The 14744-nt window shown below is 44.6% G+C and overlaps 1 pseudogene; it reads left to right on the plus strand.

Annotated features, from left to right (window-relative positions):
- The first annotated feature begins 5745 nt into the window (after positions 1 to 5745).
- LOC138089553 (calponin-3 pseudogene) lies at positions 5746 to 7855 on the plus strand (annotated as a pseudogene).
- The last annotated feature ends 6889 nt before the right edge of the window (positions 7856 to 14744 follow it).

Here is a 14744-nt window from a genome sequence, read left to right on the forward strand (position 1 = left end):
TGTAAACGTCAAATCACTGTGTAGTTCACCTAAAACTAGCACAATACTGATACATATGTCAACTATATTTCAATTTAAAAACTCTACATGCATATTTTTGTGTGTACATAAGTCGTCATCTCATTTGGGTAAATACCAAGGAATACAATTGCTGAATCATATGGTAGGACAGTGTGTAGTTTGTAAGAAGCTGATGCGCTGCATGCTAAGTTGCTTTAGTCATGTCCGACTCTGTGTGACCGTATGGACTGGAGCCCTCCAGGCTCCTCTGTCCATGGGATTCTCCAGACAAGAATACGTGCCTTCCTCCAGCGGATCTTCTCAACCCAGAGATTGAACCTGCGTCTCTAAAGTCTCCTGTATTGGCAGGCAAGTTCTTTACCACTAGCGCCACCTGGGAAGCCCAGAAACTGCTGTAGTGCCTTCCAAAGTGGCTGCAATAATCTGCATTGTAACAGCTGATTTTACATTGACTAGCTGCCAAGCGCAAGGGTAACCTTCACTTCTCACATGATTTCTCTGTTGCATTAGACGCTGCTACTATCTCTCCTTCATCACAGTTCCTCCTCCTCTGGTTTCCGTGACCCACTCTCTCCTCATGCTCCATGGACTATTTCTTCATCCAAGGGCTCGTCTTTCACTGGTCCCATAAGTGTTGCAGGTCCTGAGATTCTATCCTGTATTGTCTTCTCTCCTCATTTTCCTCTCTAGAAGATCTCAGTACCGACATATCCCCCACACCTGCTGCCCACACGCTCCTCTGCTGCCTAGAAACGGATTGCTCCAAATCTTCTTTAGCCTCAATCACTCTCTAAAGCTCCCTTTTTTTAAAACACACAACCATTTACCAAACACCCAGACATCTTACTCAGATGTTCCCCATCAACGTGCTAACAGCCAAATCACCATTCTTCTGTCCAAACCCATTCCTTTCCCTGTGCCCCCTTTTCAATGAGGGGCCCTGTCTTCCATCTGTCTGCCTGTTTCCCTCATCTGGAACCACCCTCCCTTTCCTCTTAGTCTTCTTTCCCCACCCCCACATCCAACAATTTACCAAATCCTCCTGGTTTGAGACAGTAAGACAGAGATTTAAAATGCAAATTCTAGGGACTTCTCTGGTGGTCCAGTAGTTAAGAATCCACCTTGCAATGCAGGGGAGGTGGGTTCGATCCCTGGTCAGGGAACTAAGATCCCGCAGGGCAGCTAAGCCCAGGTACTGCAACTAGAGAGAAGTCTGCAAGCTACAATGAAAAATCCCACATGCCACAACAAAGATACTGCATGCTGCAGCTAAAACCTGATGCAGCCATAAATAAACAAAAAAATATATTTTTTAAAAAATAAAATGCAAGCTCTGAAGTCGGACTTCCTGGGCTCATATCCCAGTTTTGCCACTTAAAATGGGCAAATTACCTACTTGATTCTAAGCCCGCTTCCTCGTGTATAAAACAGAGAGAATAATAATCCCTAACTAATTGGGTTGTTGCAAAGGTTGAATGAGATAATACATAGGCTGTCCCAGCCTGGCATGTACAAAGTGCTCAGTAAATATTAAGCATGGCTGTATGGTTATTGCTTCACTGTTCTTGAATTGTCCTTTCATCTCTAGCTGCACTGCCCTGGCCTTCACTCAGGCAGTCATCATTTCTCACCTGAACTGTCACAGTGGTCTCCAACTGGATGCTGAAGGTGTTTTCTGAAATTCTTCTCAACTGAGAAGTTGGGATGAAAGAGGTGATGTAAGCTTTTGCTTGCCTAATAGAATGTAGATGAATTTTTGCCTGGGAACTGGTTAGAAGCCAAGGCCAGACTAAGATTCAGGATTCACAGAGTGAGTATACATTAGCCTGAATTGTATCTTGGATAAAAGATAACTTTGTAGAGGTTAGCCCAACCTGACCAGAGAGTTGTTAGGATTACTTAAGCTTGACTCTCAGGAAAGACAGCCACTGAGCCAACAGTGGTTAAATTCGCTCTCCTCCTAGAGACCACTGAGCCAACTTCAGGTAAGTTCCACTTTCTCATGTATTAGTTTTAGAAGAAAAGGAGTCATGAGAAACTCAGCCTTCTCCTCCAGTTGTTTCAAGATGGCAAAGTCAGAGCACAGACAGCTAAGCTGCAACACGGGAGGAGCCATGTACACCGTGCCTATCTGCCAGGCAGGGGTCTGCTGGGTGGGGGTCTGAGTGGTGGGGTCTGCTGGGTGGTGGGGTCTGCTGAGTGGTGGTGGTTTGCTGAGTGGTGGGGGTTGCTGGCTGGTGAGGGTTTGCTGGGTGATGGAGGTTGCTGGGTGATGGAGGTTGCTGGGTGGTGGGGTCCGCTGGGTGGTTAGGGTCTGGGCCTTTGGTGTCAATTATTCTGCCTTGTCTACAAACCTCTCCTCTTGACAAAGATAATTTCGTGTAAACAAACCATCCAGGGGGCTTGGAGTTTGTAGGGCTAAAGTTTGCAGGTGGAAGCTGTTCTGCCATGTTGGTTTCCCTGCCTCAATTCCCTCCCCTGCCTCAGTGTATGTGGTCACTGGCATCAGAATGCTCTTTGCACGGCACAAATGTGATCATGTTTTCCTCTGCTATAATCCTCAGTGACTCACAGGCCCCCAGCACAAAGTTCAGGGATACACAAACCTATGCGTGGTCTGGTCTCAGCCGGTCTGCACCACCTCTTTTCTGACCCATCCACCCACCCATCCTGTACCCTCACTTGGCCACAAGGGTGCTCAGGTCACCTTGAAAGCACCATCCTGTTCTTTTTGCTTAGAATGACCTTTAGATCTTTCCCAAACTCCTCCTTATCCTTCAAACCTGATTCTAGGTGTCCTCCTCAGAAGATTTCGCCTTGACTTCAGACTTCAGGGTTCCGGAAAGTAGGAGAATAAATTCTGTTGTCGGAAGCCAGTTAGTTGGTGATGATTTGTTACAGCGGCCGCAGGAAACGAGTACAAATGCCTTATACATAATGGATACTTAGTAACTCTTTACCAATGGCCTGTTTGGGTCAATCAACATCACAGGCTGTGCTTTTTTTTTTAAAGTCACTCACACACATCCATACCTTCTTGGCCAAAAGCCAGGACTCCATTATGTCACTTCAACATGTATAAATGATACTGTAGCCAAGGGGTCCCTCACTGCTGTCTGAAGGACAATGAGGTTCCAGGGGCTAAGAGCATTCTACTGATGACATATTCCTATAAAACACCCTTCACCCATCCTTTCAGGAAGGAGATGCTGGGAATGCCAGGAAGCAATGGCTCACACACGAGGATGGAGAGCTGCCCTCACCGGGGTCGCTCCAGCCAGCAGCCGACTCAGGCTGCATCCTTGCAGCCTCCCTACAGGAGACACAGAGAAAAAGCCACATCAGGCTGTCAGTTTCCAATTTTGCACACAAAAAACAAAACATGAAGCTGCTCCACTAGCTAGGAATGAAGTGTCCAAATGTAACCCGGCAAACACAACCCCAAATAAGGCAAAGGGAAATCTGGGATTAACAGGAGTGTCATCTACTCAGCAGTAAACACCAACTGTGGTTTACCACTGTAATGTGTAATTCCAGCGGATTTCTTCTACTGTATTCCTTGGAGGACATAGGGCTCACGACCCTTCAGGGAGAAACCATTTAAAGTCCACCAGCCACACGCAGATTGATCTTGTTTATCAATGTCCACTAAGTGAACATCCAGAAATGGTTGCTTTTATCTTGGCTAAACCTGGTTTTCATCGCAGGGGTCTCGGTTTAGGCAATGACACTGCCAATGAAGTATTTCATTTTAAAAAAACAAACATTTATTTGACTGATCTGGGTCTTAGTTGTGGCAAGTGGGATCTAGTTCCCCGACCAGGGATCAAACTCAGGCCTCCCGCACTGGGCGCATGGAGTCTTAGCCACTGGACAGCCAGAGAAGACTCCCACCGAAGGATTTCTGACCATAATGTCCACCTGATCCTAGAAACTCCAGATGCTATGATGCATGGCATCCTCCCCCACCCCCATCACCTTTAACCCACACAGCTTTCTCCAATAACTTTTTATCTTCACTTACTTTCTCATTGAAGTCTAGTTGATTTATAACGTAGAGTGAGTTTCAGGTACACAGCACAGTGATTCATTTATACACACGCACAAACACAAGATATTGAATATATATATATACACACACACAAAAGAAATATTGAGTATAGTTCCCGGTGCTGCACAGTAGATCCTTGTTGGTTTTCTTCTTTATATATACTAATGTCCAAAACTCTTCTTAAAAGGTGCAGCTCTCGGCAGCATGTCATGGTTAGATGTGATTGATGGTAACACTGCCCATCACCACTGATTTGGAAAGGCCGGTACAGCATACACACCACTGCCTGCAGAAACTCCACACCTGGCCCCCTCTCAGTTTCCTTCTGATTCCTCCTGGTGGGGGCAGGACTGGGAAGAAGCAAGAGAAGAACAGGGTCCACTGAAACCCTCCACCCACAGAGCGAACTACACGACTCCGGGCAAGTTATAGAACTTCCTTGGGCTTTAATGTCCTCGATTGTAAGATGGAAAAAATGGTAGCTGCTGACTTCATGGGCTTCCCAGGTGGCTCAGTGGTAAAGAATATGCCTGCCAATGCAAGAGACGCAGGTTGGATCCCTGGGTTGAGAAAGTCCCCTGGAGGAGGAAATAGCAACCCACTCTAGTATTCTTGCCTGAAAAACCCCATGGACAGAAGAGCCTGACAGACTATAGTCCATGGGGTTGCAAAAGAGTCGACACAACTTAGCAACTAAACAATAGCAACAACTGACTTCAAGGGGCAGCTAGAAGGGCTTGCTGTAGGAGTGGATGGCAAGCACTTAGCACAGTACTTACAGAGTAAGCACTCACGCAGGTGTGCTTGTGTGCATGTATGAAGTCTACTGGAGGGCAAACTTTCTAATTAGATTTGAGTCCTTCCTGCATCTCTTAGGCCTTCACCTTTCCTTAGAGTTCCCAGGGGCTGCCCCAGGGAGATCCCATAGCCCTGCTCAGCACACAGCGTGATGCAGCATTTGGCTTGGGCACAGAGCTTTGCTGGGAACAAGTGTCCCTCTCCGCAGACGAGGGGAATCGGGAATTAAGTGGAGCCGGTGCCTGGGAGGCTCCGCAGCTCTCTCACTGTCCTCGCGTCCTCATACACCGATGATCACACACATGCATATGCACGGTCCATGGCTCAAGAAGACACATACCACCTGGGGACTCCGACCCCCAGGGAGGCGAGGACCACTGAGGAAGAGGCGGGCTACCCAGGAAGGTCCCACTGGAAGTCAGCTTCCCTCGCGCCAACCTCTCCCTCAGCCTGCTTATTTCTGGTTATTTCCCAGCTGAGAATTTCTCTCAAATTGGTGATTGTTCATATTGTCAAGTTTTAGCCACAAATGAACCATGAGCAAGTCTGCTCCATGGAAGTCTCTCGCCCATAATTACAGCCCACGATAAACACACCACATTGTCATCATCATCAGTCATGGTGCATTATTCGAAATTTTAAGTTGTGTCTCCTCTTTACAAGGAGAAGAGGTTCCTACAGTGAAGGCAGCGGGAACAACAGTGACCTTGACTTGCTTATTATATGCCGAGAATTGGCCCCAGAGATATTCATTTCCAAGAGTTTAAAACAATCTTAAAATAGTTACGTCTCGCAGGATTTTCTCATTATTATGGTCAGATTATTTCCATAATGGAACTATATTTAATTAGTCGAGCCTCAGCAGTCTTCAGGAGATGGGTGACCTGAGGAATGACACGCTGTGAGCCCCTCTGTGTCAGGGTCCGGGCGAAGCCTGGGCCCTCCCCCTTCTGATGGTCTCTAACAGCACGAGGCCGGGCTCTCTCTCCAGCAAAGCCTGAGTCTGGCCTCACTGCGCTTGGTGGTGGAGCTTTCACTCTCGGGCTTGTCTCTTCCTTGCTCTCAGGGACCTGGGACCTAGTCCCTGGAAAGAATCCGCAGACTCTCTCCGGAGTAACAGTTCCTGTCCTAACAGCCCTTCTCCAGGGGTTCTCCCAAAACCTGGGTGAGGCTAGTACTGTGCAGTCTCCAATTTCAGGCAGATGGCCTCTTTGATGATCGTTCATATCCAAAGTCAAAACAAGGAGCATGGTGGGGGGAAGGCAATAGAGGGAAAGAGTAGGGTAAAGGTGGGGAGGTGGGAGGGAGAACAAAGGAGCAGGGACAGCGTAAGGAGACAGTGAGCACCCGGTGAGGAGGCAGCCACTGCTGGGGACGTGGGGGCGCTGCCCGATCCCGCCCACCTCCCACTCCTTCCCAAGCTAGGAGCCATCCACCCGGCCCAGTCTCTGCTCATCAGAATTTGCTGAATGAATGCAGGGATTCCTTCTGACTGGATGTACTAATCACACTCCCATAGTCCGTATCATGTTTCACAATGTTTTATTTTTTGGCGTTCCGCATGGCATTTGGGATTGAACCAGGAATTGAACCCGTGCCCCATACGTTGGAAGTGAGGAGTCTTAACCACTGAACCTCTGCGGAAGTCCCTAGAACATTTTATTTTAGAATGAAAACTAGAGGTGGAGAAAACCTGATAACAATTATGTATATTAATATATCCATATGTAATCATATACACACACATTACACTTTATGGGCTTTCCAGGTGGTGCTAGTGGTAAAGAACCTGCCTGCCAATGCAGGCGATGTAAGAAATGTGAGTTTGATCCTGGGGTCAGGAAGATCCCCTGGAGGAGGGCATGGCAACCCACTCCAGTATTCTTGCCTGGAAAATCCCATGGACAGAGGAGCCTGAAGGGCTACCATCCATAGGGTCACAAAGAGTTGGACCGGACTGAAGTGACTTAGTATGCATGCATGCATATATTACATTCTATATTTTAAAATGTATAATTTACCAAAAAAGTGTACAAATCTTAGGTGTACAGCATGTTGAACTTTCAAAATCAGAATAGACCTAGTTTGTGTGAGACTCCAGAGGCAACCAGGAGGCTCTGCAGGACCTTGTTCAACTGAGTAGCCAAGGCACGGCCCGCATCCTGCTGCCCAAGTCCCAGCGACTCCTTCGCCAGCCAGAAGAGCCAGCTCCGAGCACCTTGTGCTGCAGCCACTCCTCAGGGCCAGAAGCAGGGAAGCCGAGAGCAAGAAACCCCCAGACCCAAACTCAGCCTCTTCCCGTCGCCCGGATCATCATGACCCACTTCAACAAGCGCCCTTCCTACAGGCTCTAGGCTGAGGTCAAGAACAGGATTGCTTCCAAGTGTGATCATCGGGCAGAAGAAGACCTTCGCTATTGGACAGAAGAGGTGACAGGCATGAGCACTGGCACCAGCTGGACTTGAAAGATGGCATAATCCTCTGTGAACTCATGAGCAAGCTACAGCCAGACTCAGGCAAGGTCAATGAGTCCTCATTAAACTGGCCTCAGTTGGAGAATTCTGCAACTTGATTAAAACCGTCAAACTTACAGCATGAGGCCACATGACATATTTCAAGCAAATGATCTTTCAGAGAATGGAAACACAACCCAAGTTCAGACGATGCTCATGGCCCTAGAAGGTCTGACCAAAACAAACGGATTCCATACAACCATTGTCATTAGAGCTAAGTAGGCAGAAAAACAAGATGTTTTGATGAAGGAAAATTAAAAGCTGGCCAAAGTGTAACCAGTTTGTAGATGGGAGCCAACAAATGCACCAGGCAAGTAGGGAAGACAGCCTATGGGACGAGGAGGCATCTTTGTGATCCCCAAATGCAAACTGACAAACCTCTGGATCAGACCACAATAGTCTGCAAATGGGCACCAACAAAGGAGCCAGGCAGGCAGGAATGTTAGCACTGGGTACCCAAAGGGACATCTAGAAGCTAACATTACAACCTGTGGGCAACTCCACAATTTTTCTACATGTAGGTACCAACAAAGTCGCTTCCAGAAAGGAATGAGTGTATGGACTTGGGCAGCAAGAGTACGTGCTGCTCCCACAGAACCTGTCATTCACAATGGAAGCCAAGGAACAGGAACCGATGAGTCGGAAATCAGTGACAGTGATTATCAGGCAGAATACCCGGATGAATATTCATAGTGAGTACTAAGTACAAGGCACTGATTATTAGATTCACGGAGGAGCTCTATGTTTAGCCTATTGCTTTTATTCAGTGAGAAACAAGCTAGCCTTGAGTAATTTTTATCTTGCCTCCCTAAATAGTTGCCTTTTAGTAATGGGACAGTTAAATTCTACAGCATAACCAATAACTCGCATATGAAGTAAAAAGGAATAATGTGAAAGGGGAGTACTCCTGTACAGTCAATTCTTTTATTAAACATCTAGCATTTTTACAGTCCTCTACTTAAACCGGTATTTTCAAACAATAGGAAGCTTTTTTTCTTTACACTTTAGTATCTGGTTTCCACAGGGGAGACTAAACTCATGCCTATAGCTAACTGTGTAGGCTAAGTTGTACATGCATGCTTAGTCGTGTCTGATCTGCAACCCCGTGGACTGCAGCCCACCAGGCTCCTCTATCTATGGGATTCTCCAGGCAAGAATACCGGAGTGGGTTGCCATTTCCTTCTCCACGGGATATTCGTGACCTAGGGAATGAACTCAGGTCTCCTGTGTCTCTTGCATTGGCAGGTGGGTTCTTTACCACTGAGCCACAAACTAACTGGTCTTTGCCAACTAAATTTAAGATGCAGGACTTTAGAAATTTACATATCAATGATTCTACAGTATTGTTTACTGATTTTTAAATAAAGTCCTGATCAGTGTGTGTGGAGGCGGGGGGACAGAACAGACCTGTGTGAATAGCAGCTTAGTCAAGAAAATAAATTAGCAAAGCCTCCCAGAGTACTACTCATGCCGCTTCTGACCACTAACCTCTCCCCACCCCAAGGGTAACCACTGTCCTGAATTGTAATGTGAAGCTTAGTTCTGCCTATTTTTGAACCTCATATTCTGCTCACGTATTCTTTTTTGCCTGGCTTCTTTCACTCTACATTCGTGAGCTTCTTCTACATTGCTGCTTATACTCCTTTCATTCTCACTGACATATATTATATTCCACCGTTTATGTATCCATTCTTCTATTGATGAGCTTTTGTGTAGTTCTGTGTTTTGTGTATTGAAAACAGTGCTGCTATAAACATTCTTACACTCGTCTCTTCAGGAGACTTCACAAATACACGTGTTTACTTAGAGTGGAATTGTTGGGTCCTATGTACACAAACGTATGTTCCACTGTAACGGATGTTTCTATGCATCTTTCTCACATTCAAATGTACCTTCTTGGTCTATGTGAGTCCCAGAGGCAGGACTGCTGGGCACTGGATCTCTATCACCACTGAGAAGCAGTCCATGGCGTCAACAGGTCATGCAAAAAGAATAAACCTTTAACTCTAATCCGTTTCTGCTATTTTTTTAAATAAGTAATGTTGAGAAAGAATAATCACTGCCAGAGTATCGGTAACTGCAAAACGGCCAGCAGAGGAGGCTGACCCAACACAGCACAGCCCTCCTGTTTAGGCCCACAGCAGCCTTGCCCCGTCCACAGAGAAACAAACTACCCACCTACTGCGTGCTTGCGTGCCAAGTTGCTTCAGTCATGTCTTGAGTCTTTTACGACCCCATGGAGTGTAGCCCACCAGGCTCCTCTATCCATGGGATTTTCCCAAGCAAGAATGTTGGAGTGGGTTGGCATGCCCTCCTCCAGGGGATCTTCCTGACCCAGGGATTGATCCATGTCTCATGTCTCCTGCATTGGCAGGCAGTTTCTTTACCACTAGTGCCCACAGCAAATACCCAAATGATGGAAAACAGAGGACCCTGAGAACAGCATCTCATTTAGCTCATGACTTGTTTTTCTCAAAATAGACTTAAAAAGCACTTGAATGTATTCCAGTGATGGGAGATGAAAGGGAAATGGAAACATAACAATGATTGCCATGTAAACCACGTGCTCTCCAGCCGCACGCTGAGACTCAGTGTTTCACAACACTGCTTTCCACTGGACAAGGTCATCAAAATAGTGACAAAGCTCCGAAGGACAAGTCCCCTCAGAGAGCCTGCCTCTCCATATTATGAAGTCTTCTAAACACTGCCTCAGAAACTACTGTCTTTTATTTCATATTTTGAGAAGAAGACAAGTTTTCAAGTAAAAGCCCAGTGAAGTCATACCAGTGCCACGTGAGCATTCTTCATCACCAAAAGTGAAAACAACTCAAATGTCAATCAGCTGGTGAGTGGACAAACCAAATGTGGTGCATAACCATACAATGAAATGCTGTTCAGGCAAAAAAAAGGAATGAACCACGGACACCTGATATAACATAGATGGACTTCGAAAACATTAAGCTAAGTAAATGGAAAAAAAAATGTTAGTCATTCATTTGTGTCCAACTCTCTGCAACCCCATGGACTGTAGCCCACCAGGCTCCTCTGTACATGGAATTTTCCAGGAAAGAACACTGAAGTGGGTAACAATTCCCTTCTTCAGGGCTACTATATACTAAATAGATAAGCAACAAGGATATATTCTACAGCTCAGGGAACAGAGGCAATATTTTACAATAACTATAAATGGAGTACAACCTTTAAAAATGATAAAATCACTATACTGTACACTCGTAACAGATAATACTGTGCACCAACTACACATCAATTAAAAAATAGCATAACCTTCAGGAAACAAGGTGATAAAAATTTGGTACAGTGATGACACACAGAAAATCAACAATAGGACCTTCTCTGACACAAACTGCAGCAATATCTCTTTGGATCTGTCTCCTACAGTAATGGAAACAAAAACAAACAAATGAGATCTAATTAAGCTTAAAAGCTTTTGCATAGCAAAAGGAAACCATAAACAAACTGAAAAGACAACTTACAAAATGGGAGAAAATATTTGCAAATGATGCAACTGACAAGGGATTAAGCTCCAAAATATAGAAACAGCTCATATAGCTCAATATAAAACAAACAAACACCTCAGTCAAAAATGGGCAGAAGACCTAAATAGATATTTCTCCAAAGAAGAATGCAGATGGCCAAAAGGCACATGAAAAAATGGTCAACATGGCTAATTATTAGAGAGATTCAAATCAAAACTACAATGAGGTATCACCTCATACCAGTCAGAACGTGTGTGTGTGTTGGGTCGCTCAATTGGGTCTGACTCTTTGCAACCCCATAGACTGTAGCCCGCCAGGCTCCTCTGTCCATGGAATTCTCCAGGCAAGAATACTGGAGTGGGTTGCCATTCCCTTCTCCAGGGGATCGTCCCAACCCAGTGATGGAATCCAGGTCTCTCCTGCATAGCAGGCAGATTCTTTACCATCTCAGCCACCAGGGAAGCCCCACCAGTCAGAATGGTCATCATCAAAAAATCTACAAATAATAAATGGTGGAGAGGGTGTGGAGAAAAGGGAGCCCTTCTACATTGTTGGGGGGAAGGCAAACTGGTGTAGCCAGCATGGAGGACAGTAGAGAGGTTCTTCAAGAAACTGAAAATAGAGCTACCATATGATCCTGCAATCCCATTCCAGGCATATATCTGGAGAAAACCATAATTGAAAAAATATACATACCCTATTATTCACTGAAGCATTATTCACAATAGCCAAGACATGAAAGTAACCTAAATGTTCATCGATGGATGAATACATAAAGAAGATGTGTGGTACATATGTACACAATGGAATATTACTCAGTCATTAAATAAAAAGCCAAAATAATGCCATTTCTAGTGACATGCATGGACCTAGAGATTGTCATACTGAGTGAAGACAGAAAAAAACAAATATCTATGATATCACTTAAATGCAGAATCTTAAAAAAATGATATAAATCAACTTATTTACAAATCACAAACAGACTAACAGACAGAAAACAAAGTAATGGTTACCAAAAGGGAAAGGTGGGGAGGATAAATTAGGAGTCTGAGAGTAACATATTACACACTGTGCTGGGCTTAGTCGCTCAATTGTGTCTGACTCTTTGCAACCCCATTGACTGGAGCCTGCCAGGCTCTTTTGTCCATTGAGATTCTCCAGGCAAGAATACTGGAGTGGGTTGCCATGCAGGGGATCTTTCTGACCCAGGGATCGAATCCAGGTTGCCCACATTGCAGGTGGATTCTTTACCAGCTGAGCTACCAAGGAAACCCCAACGTATACACACTACTGTATAAGAAATAGATAATCAATAAGGATCTACTGATAGCACACAGAACTATACTCAATATTTTGTAATAACCTATAAAGGGAAAGAAAATCTGGAAAAGAATGTGTGTGTATGTGTGTTTGTACATAACTGCATTTGCTGTATACCTGAAACTACCACAACACTGTATATCAACTATGCGTCAATAAACACATAAGGAAGAAAGAAAGTGCCTAATAAGCGAGTGTTGATAAAGTGACAGAAACAGAAGAAACTAGCTCTTCACAAACATACTTTGGACATTCCTGGGACATACTCTTCAGCGACATCTCTCAGACCCTTTTATCCACTAAAGGGTACAATTTTCTCTATACTACATAAGGAGTTAAACTGGTGAGGCTGCTATTCAGTCAAAGGGGGAAATCCTGCCATAAAGGAAGAAACGTCAACGAGCAGAGAACCGGGATGGGAAGAGCTCTCTCCAAGGTCCACGAGGATGAGCTGTCTATCCAGGAGCTACCGCTGGGAGTGCTTGTTGGCTGAGGATCAGCTGGACAAATTGCCCCGTCTTCCTTCCATTTCCCCAAGAATCCATGCTGAATGCCTTCCCACCCTCCCCCTTCTTCCTCAAGTAAAAGCAAGGATCTTACCATCAGGGCTGTGGACCCAAGAAAAAGCAGATCCCATCACCATACCTCTCAAACTGCTGAGCAAGCTGCTCCTGTTGGAGGTGGCAGAAGCAAGTATGATAATGATGGTTTCTACTGTCCAACAGCCATCTCATGCCAGATCAACCACTGTCCCCTACGCCTGCCTCACCTTGTTACTGAAACATATTCTATGTAATCCCCCAAATAACAAGTTGTAATAGGATCTTTTTAGTTATCACTCTCAGCAATGCCAGTAGTACTCCATAAATCAGAACTTTCCTTAACAGTAATATTCCAGGATGGTAGTTTCAAATTTATCCTGTAATTACCAAGGGCTGACCTGCCTCTTGAGAAACCTATATGCAGGTCAGGAAGCAACAATTAGAACTGGACATGGAACAACAGACTGGTTCCAAATAGGAAAAGGAGTACGTCAAGGCTGTATATTGTCACCCAGCTTACTTAACTTAGATCAGAGTACATCATGAGAAACGCTGGGCTGGAGGAAGCATAAGCTGGAATCAAGATTGCTGGGATAAATATCAATAACCTCAGATATGCAGATGACACCACCCTTATGGCAGAAAGTGAAGAGGAACTAAAAAGCCTCTTGATGAAAGTGAAAGAGGAGAGTGAAAAAGTTGGCTTAAAACTCAAGATTCAGAAAACTAAGATCATGGCATCTGGTCCCATCACTTCATGGCAAATAGATGGAGAAACAGTGGAAATAGTGTTTGTTTTTTGGGGCTCCAAAATCACTGAAGATGGTGACAGCAGCCATAAAATTAAAAGATGCTTACTCCTTGGAAGGAAAGTTATGACCAACCTAGACAGCATATTCAAAAGCAGAGACATTACTTTGTCAACAAAGATCCGTCTAGTCAAGCTATGGTTTTTCCAGTGGTCACGTATAGATGTGAGAGTTGGAATGTGAAGAAAGCTGAGTGCCGAAGAATTGATGCTTTTGAACTGTGGTGTTGGAGAAGACTCTTGAGAGTCCCTTGGACTGCAAGGAGATCCAACCAGTCCATTCTAAAGGAAATCAGTCCTGGGTGTTCATTGGAAGGACTGATGCTGAGGCTGAAACTCCAATACTCTGGCCACCTGATGGGAAGAGCTGACTTATTAGAAAAGACTCTTATTAGAAAAGGGATTGGGGGCAGGAGGAGAAGGGGACAACAGAGGATGAGATGGCTGGATGGCATCACTGACTCGATGCACATAAGTTTAGGTGAACTCCAGGAGATGGTGATGGACAGGGAGGCCTGGTGTGCTGCAACTCATGGGGTTGCAAAGAGTTGGACATGACTGAGCAACTGAACTGAACTGAACTGAACTGAACTGAAGAAAGACTGCCTACAGAACGAGCCCTTCTCCATGGTCCTGGGGCCATCTTCATGAATGCCAGTCACAGTGAGAAGATCTTATGGAACAAGAGCTTCCCTCTATTGTCTTTTTTTCTCTTTTTTTTTCTAAATGTAGTTTATTGCAATTTTTAAAAATCATCACATTGCTTTCAACTTTTTAAAAAATGATGTTTTAGAACATCTTTGGTTTTTTTGTACTGTTCCTTTTTCAGAAATTATCTACATATGTATAAAAAATTCTGACTGGTATATTGTAAAATTTCAGGGTTTTGTTGGATATCAACAGAGCTGTTAAAAATCAGCTGGTTGCAACTCTACTCCAATAAAAAAATCAGCTGGTTAACATTTTAGAGTCAGATAAATTTAGATCCATCCCTTACTGGTTATTTTACTGTAGAGAAGCTACTTAACTTCTCTGAGTATCAGCTACTTCTTCTGTAAACAGGATATATTATCAACTTGATAAAATTTTTTGAAAATTAAATAAGATCATGTATAAAAACACTATTTTAGAGAAATGAGATAAGGCATATATCTATAATGCCTGGGGGCAACCCACTCCAATATTTTTGCCTAG

This window comes from Capricornis sumatraensis, chromosome 13 (genome assembly GCF_032405125.1).
Source record: "Capricornis sumatraensis isolate serow.1 chromosome 13, serow.2, whole genome shotgun sequence".
NCBI classification, from domain to species: domain Eukaryota; kingdom Metazoa; phylum Chordata; class Mammalia; order Artiodactyla; family Bovidae; genus Capricornis; species Capricornis sumatraensis.